We start from the raw sequence: 21,096 nt of genomic DNA on the forward strand, positions 1-21,096 counted from the left end.
TAAGTAAATTTATCCACAATCTATTCAGGGGAACACCCAACCAATTGCACATCTAATCCATGCTTGTCTTAGCTTACAGTGATATAATGTAAGAGCAAAATTGGGTGGTTTAGATTAGGTAACTTGGGAGACATCAAAAATGAGGGTGCTGGTAGATATAGACACTGGTGAGGGGTGTCATTGTAGTTAATAGGTGGTAGTAACCTTCTCCTTATGACCTTACATGGTAGAAAAGAAAAGCAGGCTGTTTTAGAATTTTCATATGAACAATAGTCCCATCCACGAAGGATCTATTGTCATGTCCTTATCTAATCCTGATTACATCACATATACTCCTACCTCCCAATAAAAATCATATTAAGAGGCAGTGTTTCAGAACATAGATCTTAAATGGACTTTAGCATTCACTCTATAACAGGTTTATACCAGAAGCAGAAAATACACAAACAACAGAACAAAGACACAGATTGGAGTTCTCATCAAGGTTACATTTTAAGCAAAGAAAGAAATCATATGTCCCTTGAAAAGGAAGAGAAAATACCAAAATGGTGTAAGGAGATAAGGCATATGAGAATTAGATGGCAATATTAAATATATATATATATATATATATATATATATATATATATATATATATATAAAACACTGGTTATATTTATAATACTGGTTATATTTAGAAAGTTAGGTGAGAGCAAAGACTTGATGGAGGTAAAAGACATTGACAAGTTGAAATCCCAGCATCCCAGGCAAAAGGAAGAGAGACATAAGAGACCAGCGGGAGTAGAGTGAACATTGGAGAATGTCAAAACAGTAGCAGTTTATTCAAATATTTAAGTTAGCACTACTCAAGGTTGAATTAACAAGAATATGTATTCTGGCCTGATTTTCATGTGTTCTATATTCAGAGAGGAAAAATGACTTTTTTTTTTCACAAGGGAAAGACTAAGCATCTAAAGACAATGTTTTAAAAGCTTGCTTTTTATGCATTTCCTAACAAATTTAAACTATACTTGTTCTATGGTATATTTAGAATAGATCTGTTCAAGAAAATCACTTCTAACAATTGTTTTAAGAACTCTATCTTGGGCTGGAAATATAGCTCAGTTGGTGGAGTTCTTGCCTCACATGCACAAGGCCCTGTGTTCAGTTCACAGCCCCACAACAAACAAACAAACAAAAGAGAACATCTATCTTAACTGGGCATGGTGGCACATGCCTGTATTCCCAGCTAATCAGGAGGCTTAGGAAGTTCAAGGCTAGCCTGGACAACTTAGTGAAACCCTGTCTCAAAACTTGGTGTGTGGCTCAGCTGTAGAAGACTTCTAGGTTCAATCTTTAGTTGGAAAGATTGAGGAAAAAAAAAAAACTGTGCCTATTCCTATATAATAGCATCCCATGCATTTCGTGTAATCATATTCAAGGAGTAAGGCAATCTAGAAAACTTTATCATACTAGTCTATCAAATACACAGAACTAAATGCATCCACCAAAATGATTCATATTGATTTGAACTTTGCACAGGAGAAGGTAGAAGTAGTAGATCAAATTAGCAAAATTATCAAAAATAATGTTCATATGGAAAAAAAAAAAGTATTTTGTGCTTTTGTGCCAGGTATATCTTTGACACCAGTGGCAGTCAGCAAATGAGCGCCTGTTTCTAATTGAGAAAAAGGTGTGTAAAAATAGTTATCTGCTTCAGACCCAATTATTATCCAGAGAATCTCTCTATGGGTACAGTTATAAACTTCTCTCTGATTGTTTGTGTATTCATGACATTGTTTGACCTTTAACATGGTACAGTAGAATAAAATACATGTTTACAGTCTTCAGTATGAATCCAAATGTCTTCTCACAATCCATTTTATCACTGTCTGGATGAAAAGTGTTTTGAGGGCAATCATTGGACAGGTGCAGGCTCAAGGTCATGTAACTATTGTTTAATCTACAGAGTCTCAGTGTGCTCATTCATGTGATAAAGGAAATGCACATATGATCAATTGAATTAGAAAAGGGCTTCAGTTGCTTTCCTTATATCTAACTCTCCTCTCCTGAGCATACAACGTGGTAACATTTTATTATACCTTGTGGCTGAGTGGGGCCATGTGACTAACTCTCACCAACTACTAGTCTCTTGTGAGTCACCGGGGAAGCAGAATATTAAATTTTGGTGAAAGATGGACAAATTTCTATTCCCATATTATGGTAAATGAAGAAAGTTCTTTTTTTGAGACATACTTCTTCAGAACCAAAACAGCATGGATCACTAGAGCACTGCATGTGGCACAGTCATCCTGGTGAGATAACATAAAATTTTTGAGCATGAAATATTTTATTATGTTTTACCACTGAGATTCAGGGGTAGTTTTAAAAATAGCTCAAAATAACTTTTAGGTGCAAGTTTTCATATATCTCTCAAAATAGTACATATCATTAACTTTCCTTCTAAAACCACATAACTCTATATAGTCATATACCACAGAAGTCTGAGACAATAACAAGCACATATTCACACTGTATTACATGCATGCACAAACACAGGGATTTTGAAAGTTGATGCTAAGCAGAGGCAGGAGGGAAATTTTTAGTCAATACAAACTTGATACATTCTTGTGATTAAGATTTTAATGCTATTGTTTTAAGGCTAATATTTTAATGTTTTAGTTAGAAAGACTGATGTTTCTTTACAAATATCATATTAACATTTGTGTATGTTAATGTATTTGAAGGGACGCAAATAACAAATAGATCAGGAGTTGTATTAGTTTGCTTGAGCTGCCCTAATAGAACACCCAGAGTGGTTTAAACAAGAGAAATTTATTCTCTGATGGTTCTTGAGGCCAAAATCTAAGATCGAGTTGCCTTCAGGTGAAGTCTCCCTCTGTACTTGCTGATGATACGTTTTTATTGTGTCTTCACATGTCTTTTTCTCTATGTTCAAGCTGAGACAGTGAACTTTATAACATCTGTGATTCTTCTTATAACATCAGCCCTTTGAAAATAGAACCTCATTCTAAGAATTCAATTAACCTTAATTATCTCCCAAAATAGTCACAATGGGCCCTGAGCTTTAATATACGAAATTTGAGAGCACACAATTTTATCTAAAACATAATCATCCAGAATTCTCTCCTTCAGGGAGTAAAAGTATATCAAAGATGGATAAGAAGCATCTCTCCAAACCACATAAACCAAACCTCCACTTTTTGTAGGGGTTAATTCAACCCAAAGACAACCTTTTAAGAGCATAATCAAGTAGTCTCTGACTATACTTTGAGGAAAATGTGCATTATATCCAGTGTACTCTCACACACCTTCTGTTCTGCTCTATTAATACCAATCACCTCTCCTTTGCAAGTCTTCCTAGTACCAAGAACACTGAGAAAGTTTCACACCAGAAGATTCTGAATGCGTAATAAAAGAATAATTACAGTCTTAATTCTAGTGTATTTCTGTGATCAAGGCTAAATATGCTTAGTCCATCCTATTATAATTATTCTCAGATTTATTATCCAACTGAACTTAAAAATCTATAATGATATCAAATGTCAAAATTTAAGAAGTTTCAAAGTAAAATGCAAATATTTATATATACTGTATTTGATTATAAATTCCTCACTTTTACAAAATTTGCAAGCAGAATTTAAATGTAAAATTTCCTTTGGGAATTAAAATCCAAACAAATTGTGATAGTAGAAGCAAATGTGACTCCATTTTGTCTTATGACTTCATCCTGTAAAACAACCATGCCAAGTAGAAGGGTCATGACTGGGGAAAGATGTTCTTTTCCTTTTGCTACAGAAACCTTTAAGAACACAAAACTACCTAATGGGGCATTGTTTCTGTAACTAGGGTAAGGGGGGGGGTCTGTTTCTATAACTGAGGTGATTGGGCTAACTGTGATTGGTTAGGCTTCCTGCCACTTGACTACACTCTCCCGCTTCTGTAACCTGGCTTGCTTGCATTGGCTAGACCCCGAACATCCCTTTTGCGGTTTTCAGGCTTATAAGGAGTGCCCTTACAATCGTTCGGGGCTGATCAGAACAGCTTTATGTTCTGGTTAGCCGCCACCGGTGTGCTTCAATAAAGGCTTGATTCGATTATACTTGAGTGGTCTGGAAGTCAGTTTATGAAACCCTGGAACGAAGCTTTAAATATAACAAAATAAAAGGTCAAAATTCTTACGTACAAATGTACAGAAGTTAAAGTACAAAATAAGATTATTTAACATTCTGAATTAAAGAACAAAATATGTACCAATCTGGCCCTTTTCAGAGTTTTAATTTGGCTTTTAAAAACCAAATTGTCTGTTTCCATGGCCTGATATATGTTTCCATTGAAATAGCCATTGCATCCTGAGTTTCAAAGTTTCATTAATCCAATATGAAAGCTCTTCAGTGTTTGATTTGTTTAAAAATTCCAAATGTGTAATAGGACAGGTAAGCATGGCACTGTGCTCACATCTACCAAATTCAGAAGCCAGACAATGCCAAGAGGAAGCCATCATTTCAAACTTTCTCAAGATGAGTATGATTAGTACCTAAAGGTACTGAAAATGATAGCAGTGGTTCATTATGGATGAAGGATGAACAATTACTGGTAAAAATTATGGCTTCACATTTGCCAGATGACATGCCACTTCTGCTGTATTTAAAAGTCCACTATTTTGAGCCAAGTATTGTGGTACATGCCTGTAATGGCTTGGGAAGCTGAGGCAGAGTAACATGAGTTCAAAGCTAGATTCAGCAACTTAGTGAGGATCTAAGCAACTCAGTGAAATCCTGCCTCTATATAAAATATAAATAAGGGCTGGGGGTGTGGCTTAGTGGTTGAGCACCCCAGGTTTAATCCCTGTACCAAAAAAGAAAAATCCTTCAGTTTTAATCTACTCTGAATTAGGAGAAATATATGCACACAGAACTAGGATTACAATGTCTAGAGTCTGTGTGTTAAACAATTGTTTCTAGGAAATGGTGTCTAACAATCATCTACCTTCTTTAAAAGTAAAAAAAAAAAAAAAAAGATTATGATAGTGAACTAAAGGTGATTTATTCTCTTTTCATGTATATATTTTTAGTCAACTTTTTTGCTACTGTGACCAAAAGACCTGACAAGAACAACTTTAAGGAGGAAAAGGTTATTTGGGGGCTCATGGTTTTGGAGGCCTCAGTCCATAGTCAATTCGATTTCCTGGGGCCTGAGGTGAGTCAGAACATCATAGCAGAAGTATGTTTCAGAGGAAAGCAGCTTAGGATATCACATCAGGAGGCAGAGAGGGAGACTAAGCTCAGCTAACAAACATGCACCCCAAAGACACTCTACTTACCTATGGTTACCACCCAGTTAATCCCTATCAAAGGATCAATGCACTGACTGGGTTAAGACTCTCATAACCCAATCAACTTTCTTCTAAATATTTTAGCATTGTATCTCACATAAGTTTTTTTTTTAAATTTATTTTTTAGTTTTTATTTATTTACTCATATGTGGTGCTGAGAATCGAACCCAGTGCCTCACACATACTAGGCAAGAGCTTTACCACTGAGCCACAACCTTAGACCCTCACACAAAAGCTTTTAGGAGATACTTCATATCTAAACCAAAACATATACTTCAACAATATTATCCAGTTTCCTTCTGTGTTTCTTATACAAAAACCTTGACACTTAAACTGGAGTATGATGGTATTATATAGTTTTATTTCATTTTCCACCCCAGTTAGAGTGGCTATTATCAAAATCAATCAAAAATAAATAAAAATAAAACCTCCAATTATATAGAGATAAAAGAACTCTTAAATATCCATGGTAAGAATGTAAATTAGTTTAGCCACTTTGAAGAACACTATGAAGTTTCCTCAAAAATTATAAATATAGAACTACAATATGATTTTGTTATCTCACTCCTGGTTGGAGCTACATTGAGTGATAAATAGACCAATAGAGAGATTCAATATATCAAAGAAAACCTTCATGTTCATGTTTATAGTGGTATCATTTACAGTAATTAAACATGCAATTAGCTCAAATACCCATCAATGAATGAATGGATAAAGACAGTGTAATATCTATAAATAAAAGAATATTGTTCAGCCATAAAAAAAATCCTATATATGCACCAACACTGATGGAACTAGAGGACAAAATTTTAAAGGAAACAAGCCAGACACAGTGAATACCCTTTCTCATAAGTGAAAACTTATAAAACAACAACAAAAGTTGTCTTTAAAGTAGAATAGAGATTACTAGAAACTGGGAAGGGTGCATGATATGGGAAAAGTTGGTAATGGAACATGATCAATGAATGCTGTGCACATATGTAGGAATACTGTGAAATACACTAATATGTGCAATTATATGTTGTTTTCAAAATAATACTAAATTAAGTGTGGGATCTCCCTTTGTTAATTTAGTACTTAAGTTTTTCTATGACAAAATTCTACTTCTGTGTGACAACAGGCTCCTAAGGACATTTCCTTAATAACTTCACTTTATTTCTATTGGATACATATCCTCAGTGCTTTCATTTTGTGACACTATGGGTGATAATTCCAGAACAGGTGAGAAATCATTGCAGGACTTTGTGATCCTCAAATCTATTCAATAAAGTTTTGAATGTTCCATTCATTGAGTAACTTTTTATTCTGTTGTATTATTTTTTAACCTTCTATTTATTTTTTTAAAATTTATTATAAAATTGTTACTTTACCATATACTTCCTCTGATTGTCTTATCTATTATCAGGCTCAATCAAAGTAGTACAATTTAAGGAACTAAGATCAGTCCATATCATTCTCTAACTAGTGTAAGTATGACTGATATCATCTGCACAATTACAATGCCTCACACATACAGTGGCTCTGACTACCTTTTTCCCTTGCCCAGGCCCAGACATTCATTCATCTAAACTAAATTTCTTTCTTTCTTTCTTTCTTTCTTTCTTTCTTTCTTTCTTTCTTTCTTTCTTTCTTTCTTTCTTTCTCTCTTTCTTTCTCTCTTTCTCTCTTTCTCTCTTTCTCTCTTCCTTTCTCTTTCTTTCTTTCTTTCTTTCCTTCTTTCTTTCTTTCTTTCTTTCTTTCTTTCTTTCTTTCTTTCTTTCCTTCTTTCTTTCTTTTTTCCTTCTTTCTTTCCTTCCCTCCCTCCCTCATTTCCCCTCTCTCTCTCTCTCTCTCTCTCTCTGTCTTTCTCTCTTTCTTTCTTTCTCTGTTTGTTGTTTGTTTTTAAATGGGATAAACCAACTTGAAAGGTGTTCTTCCCTCAAACCAACCTCATAATCACATTGGGGCAGCATTTGTTATTATCCTGCATAGATCACCTTGAAGATGTAAGTAGAATTATTTGCATATAGCACTTGATAGTTTTAATATAGTATATTTAGTTATGGTCATATGCACATTTATAGCTTCATGAACCTGAAATAATCTAATTAAAATGGAATAAACACAACACACACACACACACACACACACACACACACACACACACACTTCCTACAGTTGTTCCTTGTTATCCAAGGGGAATTGGTAGTAGATCCCCTGCAGATACCAAAATTCTAACCTACACTCTTTCAAATACTTTAATTTATCTATAGATTATTTATAATACTTAATGTAATCTAAATGCCTGGTTAGCAGCTATTACACTATTTAAGGAATAATGACAAGAAAAGGAGTCTGTACATGTTCAGTACTGATACAAGTCCCCTCCCTCTTACCCGTCCATGGCATTTGCAATCCACAGTTGACAGAATCTTTGGATAGAGATCCTGGAGATACAGAGATCTTACTGTAATGTATATGTCAAAGAAAAGTGTCACCAGGGTTCCTATCTGCCTCCCTCCTGGTGTTTCCAAACTCAAAGGATGGCCAAGGAAGATGGAAGCATAATGTTCTTTGTTTTGTTTTGTTTGATCTGTAAAATATAAAGGAGAATGACAAGCACTGTGAGAACTCACTCCCTTTAGAAGGGAGTGAATGAGGAGAAAATGATGAAAGCATAGTAGTTATATGATTAGTTACATCTTAAAAATCAGATGGCTTTAATGTGTCTGAGAAATGCAAGTAAAACTTGTAATCATTAATATTTTATTGGAATATTTGTTTCAGTGAAAGTTTATATGAAAAAAAAATGTGGTTTATGTGAGCACTGGAGTTTTACTCAGCCATAAAGAAAAATGAAATTATGTTATTTGCTGATAAATGGAGAAAACTCGAGAATATCATGGTAAGTGAAATAAGGCAGTCTCATAAAGTCATGGGTCAAATGTTTTTTTTTTTTTTTTCTCATATGTGGAAGATAGAATGTATATAAGAAAAAAAATAATAAAAAGGATTTTATGAAAATAGAAGGGAAATTAAGAGAGTAGAGGAAAGGGATCTAGAGGTGGGGAGGAGCAGAAGTATTGAGGTAAAAAATTACCAAATTATGCTACATGCATATACAAATATACTACAATGAATATATAGAGTTATTAACACATTAATTAAAAGAATAATAATTAAAATAGAAGGGGAATTAGTAAAGTAAGGGATCAAGGGCAGGGAGGAAAGGAGAAAAGTTGAAAGAATAAGAAATGAAAATGATAAAATTATGTTACATTCATGTACAAATAAGACATAAATATTCTTTCTAGTATGTATAATTATAATACTCCAAAATAAAATAAATGAAGGAAGAAATGTATTTTGTAACCACCCTCTTAGATTTTGATCCTAATGTATACTTTACGAATGTCCCATTGTATGTTTGATGAAAACAATCATCATTGATATGAGCAGGGAGTAAATTTTCACCCTATTAGCCAAAAGAGTGGATTCAGATTTGAAGAAGTGAAGAATAATTACACCTGGGATATTGGAATTTTAGAATCAGAGATAAAGTTGGTGTGATATCAGATACACTGATAAATACACTGCATTTGGGGAAATATTGTGTACTTTATAGCTATGTTTTAAATAAAGAATCAGAACTTTGTGGTCCTACCTGAGTTCAATAAATTAGGAAGTCTGAAATGTGTATTGAACTACATTTTCATTGACCTTTTCTATTAACAAGAGTTCTCATTTTGATTGTTTGTTTTCAGGTAGGTGGTCATGTCTGCATTCATTAGTTCAAGTCCTTAAAGGTAGCTATGTGAATAGAGTGCAGGTCATGGGGGGCCACGTCCTTCCGCAACCATAGCATCTCTCCTTTCCCAAAACCAGCAAAATTAGTTTTTGTTTTTTCTTAAATAACTGGTACTTTAGCCCTGGGAGGAATAATTCTACAGAGGACTATGGTACTTTATTAACCAACAGAAGAAAAATGTTATTAGCAAATTGTGGCCATTCCCTCAAATGTTGGAAATATGCCAGGACTGCTGGTTTCTGCATTAAATTAAGGCTGGGTTTTCTTGGAAATAAATCTTCCTATGGGATTTTTGATTGTTTTTTATATTTATTTTTTAGTTGTAATCAGATGCAATACCTTTATTTTATTTATTTATTTTTATGTGGTGCTGAAGATAGAACCTAGGGCCGCACATGTATGAAGTGGGCGCTCTACCACTGAGTCACAACCCCAGCCCTGATTATAAAGCTTTTCAGGTACAAATTAACTGTGAAGGTAAGAGAACATCTGGGATAGAGAGCATTATCATAGTTACAGAAATACATCAATGGTTAGTACTTTAACCCCAACTCAGGTGCGTCAAAACATTGGAAAACTTTGCAGTTGATATCACTGCTGATGCTCTGTGGTATGTGAGAGGGAGATAAGGCAGACGATAAAATCGGGAGGAATATAAACAAAGCATTTCTAAAATAATTTAGTGCATGATGCACCTGGGAGAAATGGAGATTTTAAAAAGTAGAACTGAGTGTTACCAATTGCATTTATTTCAATTTTATGAATGTAACTACACAGTGATAAGAAGCTACATGTATCTTCAGTCGAATTTAAGTTACATGGAATTTCTTGAAAAATATATCCATTTAAATAGAAGTTCAAAATATGTACTTGTATTATTTGAGATAATCAGAAAATTACCAACTTCAAACACACTACTTGGTACATCTTATAATGGTTTTTATTAAGACAGAATTAGTTTAGTGTCAAGTGCTGACTATAAGGGATTTTAAGTTCTATGATGCCTACATTTACATATCTCATATCGTTGACCTATTATTTAGTAATTTTATCATTTTATTTTCATGAGAATTTGTGAGAGTTTTTTTTTTCCAATGCAATAGGATTAATTATAAGTCTTCTGATATCAAAGCAGGTTTTGGGATTATGACTATTGGGAATCAAGTCCCTAAATATTTTTCATTTTTCACAGCCAACCAGAAACCCCAGAATCAAGTTAATGTTCAGCATCTCTAATGCATACATCACCCTCCTTAATCAAATGTATAAAATCATACTGAAATCATCAACACAATTTACATTACCACTCAAAAAACAGGTTAAAAAGAAGTCATTTTAGCCAGTAAAGTGGCATATGCCTGTATTTCCAGCTACTTCAGAGCATGAGCAGGAGGATCATAGATTTGAAGCTCGCTTCAGCAACCTATTGAGGTTGTAAACAACCTAATAAGACCCTCTCTCAAAATTAAAAGTAAAAGGGCTGGGGATTTTTCTCAGTGGTTAAGTGCCCTTGGGTTCATTCTCCAGTATCAAAAAAGGGAAAAAAAAAAGCATCAGTAACATTAATAAAACTTTTTGTTAAATATTAATTAATATACTAAGCTGTTATGGGAAAATCTCTGAAAATAGAGAAAAAGGAAATTTTAAAATTATGTCTTCAAATACATACGCTGGAATTTTATAACAACCACACACTCTTATCTAATCAACAGGCTGGCACTATTACTTATACATCCTAAAGACAACTCATTGCAAAACACATTCCAATTAAAGATTTTATACTCTACTGACCATGTGTTTATTTTTAAAACTATAAATTCCTTAAGGGCAGATTATTTTTGTCTCCACAGAGACTATTATAGTCTATAAGAGTTGATAGTATAGTTGATAAGAGGATGGTAATATTTTGACACTTGAGTATATTGGTCACAGCATTTTTTTACACATCAGTACAAATTGGTGAATGAAAGGGTTAAATGCCAGTTAAAATTAAATCTGTATTCATAATGTTGGAGTCCTGATTAAACGGGACAATAAAAAACTCAAACAACCAAAATCATTTTTCCTTAAATGAATGAAAACTCAGGAATCCCTAGGAAAGCACAGTCTTATTAGTTCAACTGAAGTCTCTTAGGCAGAAATAATTTCAATTTAACATGTTCAGTAATGTTTTATTTAACTGCTTCCAATAGAGTTCATTTGATCAAAACCTGAAGTGTTTCAAATCCTCAGCAGTTTTATCTGCTGTGCTGTTGCCTCACAGGTCACACAGTGACCTTGTAGACTACTGCCATATAGTTCTGTCTGTTGCCATAAACATCTCACTTGCAGTTGAAGGCAGTAATTAAAAAGATTCTATGATGAGGATCAGCGTTTAGAGCAGAGATCTGAGACTCACTTCTGATGAATTTATGAATTAAATTTGCCAGCTGAGCTGCAGCAAAGGTGACAGAATCTCCAGTTTACAACCATGTTTTTAATTTAGACATGTTATGCATGGCCAGAAACAACAACAGCCATTTCCTTTTTACATGGCTTATTACTTATAAATCATGACAGCACTATAGCTGCATTAATCTGAAAGGATGAAAAGATAACAGTACTGCTATCATAGATATGAGGTGTCTCTCAAAACCTCATGAGTGAGACAATAAAAAAAAAAAAAGCCATAGAGGTGAAAAGATTGGGTTACTAGAGCATAAATCTAAGCAGTGCATTAATCCACTGATTGGGGCTAACTGTGTGCTAACTGTAAGCAGGTAGGATATGGCTGGAGGAGGAGGGCCTCTGTGGGCTTGTCTTTGGGATATATAGTTTGTCCTTTTTGAGTGGAACTCTACCTCTCTGCTTCCTGATTTTATGTCCTGAGCTGTTTTTTCTCAGTCTCACTCTTCTTCCATGATATTCTGTTTTACCTTAAACCTCAAGGAATGAAATGGGCTGAGACCTCTGAAACCATGAACCCCTCAAATTAATTTTTCCTCTTCCAATTGGTCTTGTCAGTTCTTTGGTCACAGCAGCAAAAAAGCTGACTAAAAGAAGTATACAAATAGTTTTTTTTTTTTTTTTTTTTTTTTTAAGTTCTAAATCTCCAAAGATACAGAAATATACAAAATAGCATTTTCTAAATGTTGGTATAGAAGTATGTGCTAATGCTGAACAAGCAAGAGGAAGTGAATGGAGGCACCAACGATTCACTTATGATAATATCAAAATCAAAAGTGATGATTGATTCATAAAGAGGTGGAAATATGGACAGATAAAGCAAATGTTGTACAAATTTAACACTAGTATTCATAAGGCGTATAAATGTTCACTGGTAAATTTTGTCAATTTTTTTCTATGTTTTAAATGTTCATAATAAAATGATGGAAAATACTATAAATGTACATGTGGTAATAATCTGTTTCAAGATATATTTCACAGTTGTAAATTATTTTTTGAAAACTGAAAATGAATTGAGCTAATCTTCAATGTGCTCTCTGTAAATCGCTATGTAGCTGGAAATGTCATGCTTTAGAAATTTAGTAAAAACACTGAATCTTCACTCTTTGTAGTGCAAACCAGTTCTACTCATCACAGATAAGTGGAATGCCAGTTGCCATAAGTGAACCATTTATTTTTTTTAAATTTTCCAAGTTGAAAACTATCTCTTATCCTAATATAGTACATACTAGTCATTCCAAATGATGATTAAATATAAAACTTCTTCCTTTGAGCATTAAGTGCTTACTAAACGTTAGTGATGACCTTTTATTTCCTTGCATTTTGCTCTTCAGAATTCACTCTCTTGTGACAGTATACTTTAGTCATTACTTAAAAAAAAATCACTTTATTCTTTCAATGAATTCTAGTTAGTATAATATATCAGAAGACATAAATCAAATGTCTGAGTGATGGCTCCAATTTTCAATAACAGATAATACATAAAATCTACTAAAATGATGTTCCACTTAGGACTAAGGGAATGTTGAGTAATTATATTCTGGAAGCTCAGAATTACACAAGCACATGGGTCAAGGAAGGCTGATGCTTTTATTGAAATAAAACGGTGATATAAAGATAAAACTTTTACCATGATTTTCAGGAAAATAGTGAGTTTTGCAAAAGTTGAGGCAACATCATGAAATATTTAAGCAAGGGAATCTTGAGGTCAGGAGGTTTGAACTTAAAGCCCTTCTATGCAGTTCTGATCAAGGAGTATGAGCAAGACCAGCAACATCTGTAAGCTTCAGCTTTTTCCTTTGTAATTCCAATGTAGCAGTGTCTTATTTCTCAGGCTTAATGTGAATTGACTAATGAAATCATTCATACCACATGCATTTCATAATGCATATAAAGTAGCAAGTGGTCAATAAATAATGATCATTTAAAAAGAAGTAGAAATTATTTACTAAAGGCTGAATGTTGTTTTCTTTAAAAACAAGCACTGAAGTATGATTTTGAATTCAGAATATATTAAAATCATATAAATGGTTACCATTTGATAAAACAAAAACTATGCATTCATAGCTGCAGAAAACATTGGAAAACTTGATAGATTTATACACAGTTCTTTTAAAAGCAATAGTTACTACAAAGACTGAAGTATCTCATTCTTCTGGGAAGAAATATTCTAAGAAAAACAATTGATTGAAATAATGCTAGTGGCTGAATTTTTGCTTAAAAACAAACTTATATCCTTAAGAACTGTATTTTTAATTTTTTTTACTTTTTTAGTTGTTGATGGATCTTTATTTTATTCATTTATTTATATACAGTGCTGAGACTCAAATCAAATGACTCACACATGCGAGGCAAGCACTCTACCAATGAGCCACAAACACAGCCCTAGGAACTGTATATTTTGTGTTAAAAAGAAAATGCAATGTAACCCCAAATATAAAATATATAAGCATTAACCTAAAGAAAACTGCATAAGACCTCTGTTCTGAAAATTACAAAACATTATTGAGACATGCTAAAGAAAATATGTATAAATAAGTTATTCCATATTTATTCATCAACAGTGCCAAGAAGTATGTTCTCCCCAAATTTGTATATCTATTTAATATGATCCCAATAAAAATTCCAATTAGTATTTTGGGGAAAAAAAGATGCTATTTTTATTAAAAAAGAAAAAAAAACAGCAATAATGTTACGTTTTTAAGGTTCATTGTAGGGACACATGACTAAATCAATCAGGGTCACTTCAAGTGAATTTGGGCTGAGTAAATAAAGACACAGACACAGATATTACTTTTTTCTTTGGGTTCAGTGACCACTCCTCAGCCAGAGCTACCACAAAGTGGGGCAGGGCAGGCAAGAAAGAGAAGCAGTACACGTTGAACCCAGGTTTTATTAAGAGGGGAAGCTAATCCATGGTACATTGTGTCCAAAAATGGGCAAAAGGATAGAATTACAACCAACAGCTGGGTGTAATTCAACCTCATCAGGTGACTCCCACTCGCACCTTTCTTTTCCAAGTGGAAGTAAATTCCACTTGCATTGCAGGGTGCAATGTACCTCTTTACTCAGGATTTAAAGGTATGTGCATAGCTCCTGTTTGGGGTAGGCCCTGACAGTTGATAGAAAGAAATACGAATGTGTTTGTAAAAATTAATATTCACATTAAAATTACAAATACTTTCTTTGTGGATGGAGAAGAAATAAAGGGCATTATACTAGCAATTGTATTTCTTGATATCCAAAGTTTAATGAAGAGAAAGATGTTTAACCAAGATAATAGTTATACCTGTGAATGGGAAAGCTACTGTGGGAAGGAGCAAGTAAAACAGAATGCAAAATTTAATTCAGACAAATAATACTTAAAATACTATTGTTTGAAGGAAAATTAATTTCAAAGAAATATTTTCTGTTGTGCCAGTGAAACTGATTGATTCTTCTATTATTTCACTCACTCATTCACTTAGGATGCATGCACATACCTAGATCTTTCTTAATTCTTGCTCCTATTGAATTAGTATGTGAAGAGTACATGGAGAGACAGTCCACATACTCCACACTTCCTTATTGGTTTTGGTAATTTCCATCCTTCAAGAAATGTTATCTATTCAACCTGTCTGGGTTTGTAAACTTTTCATTGCTGAGATGAATATACCTGTCAAGAACAACTTGGAGGAGGAAAAGTTTATTTTGGCTCACAATTTCAAAGTTTCAGTGCATGGTTTGCCAACTCCATTGCTCTGGTCCCAAAGTGAGCAGAGCATCATTGCTGAAGGAAATGGTGGAAAAGCTCTGCTTTGCTCAAGGGAGTCAGTAAGCAGAAGGAGAAAAGAAAAGGGGCTGCAGGGAGATGAACCTCTCCATGGCACACTCCCAGTGATCCACCTCCAGCAGACTCATCTCTTTTGGCTACAATTGCCACCCAGTTAGGCCATTCAAATTAGGATGAATTAATTAGGTTATATCCTTCAAAATCTATTTATTCCACTTCTGAATATCCCTGCATTAACACAGAAGCTTTCTGGCAACACCTCATAGCCAAACCATAATACTGTCCTTGCAAATAGTTAATCACAAAGTTATATAATGTCATGACAAAATAGAAGAGATTATGCATTTCCTAAAATAATTAAATTGATAAAGTGTTTGCATTTGTTAAATTAATGGAGATATTTATAACAATAGATTTTTGTTTTGAATTTTTGCATTTATATTCCTAATGAAGTTTAAGCTACAGTATCCATTTGGAATTAATTTTACTAAATTTTTCCATGTAGTTACTTAAGTTTGTTAAATAAAATGAAAGCATTTCACCTTCTTTTCAGTAATACATAATAAACTAATTAAATAAATTTAAATATAATATGTTTCATATATAAATAAATATTTATTTATAATGTAAAGATTGTAACACTAGACTCAAGGTGTTTAGTTCCTTTTTTCTTCCTTTATTCTTTTCTTTCTTTCTTTCCTTCTTTCTGGTTTTTGTAGTGCTAGAAATGGAACCTATGGGCATTTTACTACTGAACAACTTTTCCAGATTTTTAAAATTTTGAGACAGAGTCACACTAAATTGCTGAAGTTGACCTTGAACTTGCAATCAGCCCTTCAAGTCATTGGGACTAAAGGCTTGCACCACCTCAAACTGCAGTAACAATAGTTCTGACATGGCTATTTCACTTTCAACAATTTTCCTATGAATATTGGTCTGTGTTTTATACACTACTAAATTATTTTTAACTTTATTTACATGTTTAAAGCATTCTCAGAAAGTAATACATGCTATTATTTATTTTAGTTTAAAAATTTACACAATTGTGATTATGTTGATAATCTACTTTCTAAATTTATATTATGGAATTCTACTTTAATTAGAAAAATCTCTTTATTATGTTTTCAACATAATTATTAAGTTCTCCATTTTATTTATTTCTTCTGCATATTTATTTCATATTTTGAAGTACACATAGAATCTTCTGGAATTGTTCAATTACTTTTTCCTTAAATTTTAATCAAATTTTATTTCCCTTTGTTTTATAAACTTATAAGCTTTAATGATTATGGAATATAAAAAATATAGATACATGAATAATTGCCACTTGAAAATGTGTAGTTACATGAAAATGCAAAATAAACAAAGAAATCAATAATAAACCATAGAAATAGAAAACAAGAAAGACTTGTTTTACTAGATCCTCAGGTTATCTTAAAATTACGGAAATGAAAACAGAATAACATTGTCCCAAGGGAAGACATATATGTCAATGCAGTCGAATAATCTCAAAAAGGATGTGGATATAACACTGCCATGTATGAACAAATAATGATGATGGCATTCCAAAGTAAAACAAAATTATGTTTTGCTTACACATGTCATTGTTGATACCTTTCTATTTATATGCAAAAAAAGGAAGTTAAATTTACCTTACCTAATTCATGAAAATATATATATAAATTTCTTAAAGTGTATTGAAAGGCAAAATAAGCTGTTTAAAATAATATTAATATGCAAGAATATATATATGTATACATACATACATATGTATACATATATATCCATATATATATATATCCATATATATATATATATATATATATATATATATATATATATATATCTTTGGTAGGGAACTATTTCTTCATAAGATATTTAAAAAACTAATTATAGAGAAAAAGTTGTGTTAGATTGTATAGTAAACAAAACTGTTTATAAGGCATAGAGCAATGCAACTAAATGGTTCGAAATCCCATCACAAAGTATATATTGAGAATGTGTAGAGAGTATTTAAAGTAAAAAATGAAATGAGTGCCTGCCAAACCTGTGTCAAGGACAAAGACTTAAATAAGTGCATCAAAAAGAAAGCTATTTAAATAGTAATTTTAAAGAACATCCAATTTTCCACTGTGGACTTCCTCTGACCTTATTCATCACAAATTTTGCTCCCTACCCAACACTGTGTAGTTTCTACATAATGGATGCTAAATGGCCATACAATTCTTCCTTCTGAGAAGTACAATTTACATCCAGTTATTCCTAAACTAGAAGTATTCAGGTTAACCCCTCTTATATTAAGGCTCTATGCAAACTTCACCCTCTTCTCCAAGGAAAAACTCAGATTGTTTTGCATGTGGAAGCACCATATATATGTTTTTGTTTTGGTGGTACTGGAGATGAGCCTGGGGTGCTACCACTGAGCTACTAAGACAGAAAGATAGACCACCTACAGCAGATGGGAATAAGGGCCCCAAGGACAGCAGGAAAGGAGACCATGCCATTCTAAAAAAGTCACCAGGTCTTGAGAACATCTTGTTGCTTCTCCAGCTAGTTTCAACCACAGAAGTTCTTCACAGAAACTCTTCCTTAGTTACCCTTAGCAATAGTCAATCATAAAATCTGCAGGAACCCAAAGAACTTCCTCCCATTAATTGATGTGTAATCCCAAAGCTGGGGTCATCCTCTCTATCATGTAATTAAGAGATTAAACTTGTGCACACCTCTAATAGGCCTCGTAAAATCAGAACTTGAAGGGGTTGGCTGGTCTTTGGTAGCATTTATCTTTTACAAAGGCTCCACTGATCGCCTGCACTGGGCCATCAGAAATTCCATTTGACCCTCCAGATAAAGAAGAGACAGTGACACCCTCCCAAATGTAATGGCATTTGGGATCATCTAGTTACATTGCTCTACACCTTAACCTCCCTTGGGGCTGTCCTGCACATGGGAACATTTTTCTCTTTCAAATAAATATTGCTGCTCTACCTTTCTTTTATCCCTGGATCTTATTCTTTGAATTCACAAAACAAAGAGCCCACCTGAGATAATGTTCCCCACTACAGTACAACTGCTGTAAGTCAGAAGTCATTTATTTATTTATCTATTTTCTTATGAGACAATGTATACCCTGGAATTTGTCATATTCCTGCCTCAGGCTTCTGAGCAGTTGGATTACAGGTGTTGGACTACTGGACCAGGCACATGGAAGCACTTCAAATGAAGTCTTACTTTAATGTCACTCTGGTTGTTTCTTACCAATTCACTATGCCACCACTACAATAAATAAGGTGCAAAAATTCAACAAGAACAAGTATTGGGCTGGGAGAAGTAGCATATGACTGTAATTCCAGCACCTCAGGAGGCTGAGACAACCGCATCTGTTTAGTGAGGCTGTAAACATCTTAGTGAGACCCTGTCTCAAAATTGAAAAGAAGCCGGGTGCATGACTGTAATACCAGTAGCTCCGGGGGCTAAGACAGGAGGATCACAAGTTCAAAGCCAGCCTCAGCAAAAAGCAAGGAGCTAATCTATTCAGTGAGACCCTGTCTCCAAATAAACTACAAAATAGGGCTGGGATGTGGCTCATTGGTCAAGTACTCCTGAGTTCAATTCCCTGTACCACTGCCCCCCCAAAAAAAAAATTGAAAAGAAAAGAAAAAATGAGGGCTGGGATATGGTTCAATGGTAAAACATCACTAGGTTCAATCCCTAGTGCCAAAAAGAAAAAAATGAATGAGGATTGGTGCAGTTGTGGAGCTACTAAACTTCTCACATACCGCTGGAGTAGTGTAAATTTGTAAAACCATTTGGAAAACAGGGTAGCACTAAGTAACAAATTCTGTTGTATATATGCCATAGGTCCCAGGATTGGTATTCGTGGGCACATGCCCTACATAAACCAATTTCTATAAAAGTTTTCATTGCATGTCTTTGTCTTTTCCATATTCCCCAATATTAATAAATTGTCAATATTGATGAATTATAAATTATGGTTATTTTCAGATGTTGAATACTGTGTAAAAGATTGAGAGAAAATGATCACTTAACCCAAGTTATGAATGAATATCATATGATATTTTGGTTAAGAAGGTAAGAAACATAAACTCTATTTACATATAGATAACTAATATTACTTTGGAGGCTTTTTGTTTATTTCACTGTGTGTGTATATATATGTATACATATATATACACACTAAATACATATAAACAATATATATATATATATATATATATGTTTATAAATGAAGATAGGCAAAGTAAGTTTTCATGTTCACTATTGTTATTAATATCAAGGCAGCTTAAGAAGGGAAGGATGGCAGTTAATAGAAGCAGAGAATGTAATCATGAAGAGATCAGTGGGGATAATGTGTTCTATGTTTATTTTCAGATTTGGTGTTAATTTCATGAATGTACATTTGTATTTTTTTTTGTTTTTTTCAGGCAAACATTCACATATTATGCAATTTTCTATATGTTTGCTATATAATGTAACGAAAACTATCAAAATCTTTTCTGCTTTGTATTATTTGAAGTTGAAGTGTTATAGTTTCCCTATAAGTATTTGGGTCCTAGATATTTGAAAGAAGTATTTTCTCTGTAAAATATTCTAATTATTGAGGCTAGACAGAAATTCAGTACAATCAGTTTTACCTTCACCTCCATTAATATTCTGTTGCAATTTTATAAATGTGTATGTCCCAACTGTTCTGATTCCTTAAGCAATATTAGGTATCTCCTCTTCAGTCCTCAGGTATATTTAATCATTTTCAAAATAATTTAGTTTTCTAATTTAAGTTTCAAGTAATTACTTTGGAGGCTTTTTAAAAATTCCACTGTGTTGTTTTGATTTACTTAGAAGTATACATTTATCTTATATAGTTGCCTTTTTATTCTATTTCATTGATTCAGGAACACATTCTTTTACTCTTCCTGTCAATCCATCTATTTCTAAAATTTCACTAGTATTTTATTACACCAAACTCTTATTTTAAATATAAATTTGTTAACTATAAAACATCTTTTCTTTTTACAAGAGGATGACATGTGTATTTTTCCGTTTTCTGTTACTATAATAAAATATGTGTGTTTGGGTACTTATAAAGAAAAAGGGATTTATTTTGCTCATAGTTCTGAGGGTTCAAGGTCACAATTGCAATTTTGACTTGGGATGTGAGAAGATTTTCAAATTAAAAGGCATCACTATGTTGGGAGTCCATATGGAAAAAACCTATCATCAGATAGAAGCTAAAGAAACTGGGGAGTAGCTGAGCTTGATTTTTATGTAATAACTCTCTGAGTGAAAAAAAAAAACTCTCTGTTCCCACCAGAACTATTTGAATCTCTCTTGTGTCCCATGACCTTGGGCTTCACCTCCTCAACATTCTACCACCCCAACAATGGCAAATTAGAGACTCAATAGCTAACATCCAGAACACAGATGCCTTCATTTCTTTCTCAATACTCCCTTTCCCTTTGTAAATTTCACAAACATTTTTAAGAATTTTGCATCAAGATTGCAGGTGTGGATTCTGCCTGGGATTAGAATTTTTTAAAAAAGAACATGGAGATCATCTTTGCTCATGATTTCTCTAGAGCCCATCGAATATTAGAGTATATGTAAAATTTTAATAACACTTTAGTAATTTGGCAGCTTGTATAAAATGAATAAGTAGCAGAAGCAGGGATAGAATATTTTTATCTCTATATTAGCATTAACCTTTGTGATAAGGATCCATTAGTTGATGATTTCTTA

The sequence above is a fragment of the Callospermophilus lateralis genome, chromosome 5, assembly GCF_048772815.1.
Source record: "Callospermophilus lateralis isolate mCalLat2 chromosome 5, mCalLat2.hap1, whole genome shotgun sequence".
In the NCBI taxonomy this organism is placed as follows: domain Eukaryota; kingdom Metazoa; phylum Chordata; class Mammalia; order Rodentia; family Sciuridae; genus Callospermophilus; species Callospermophilus lateralis.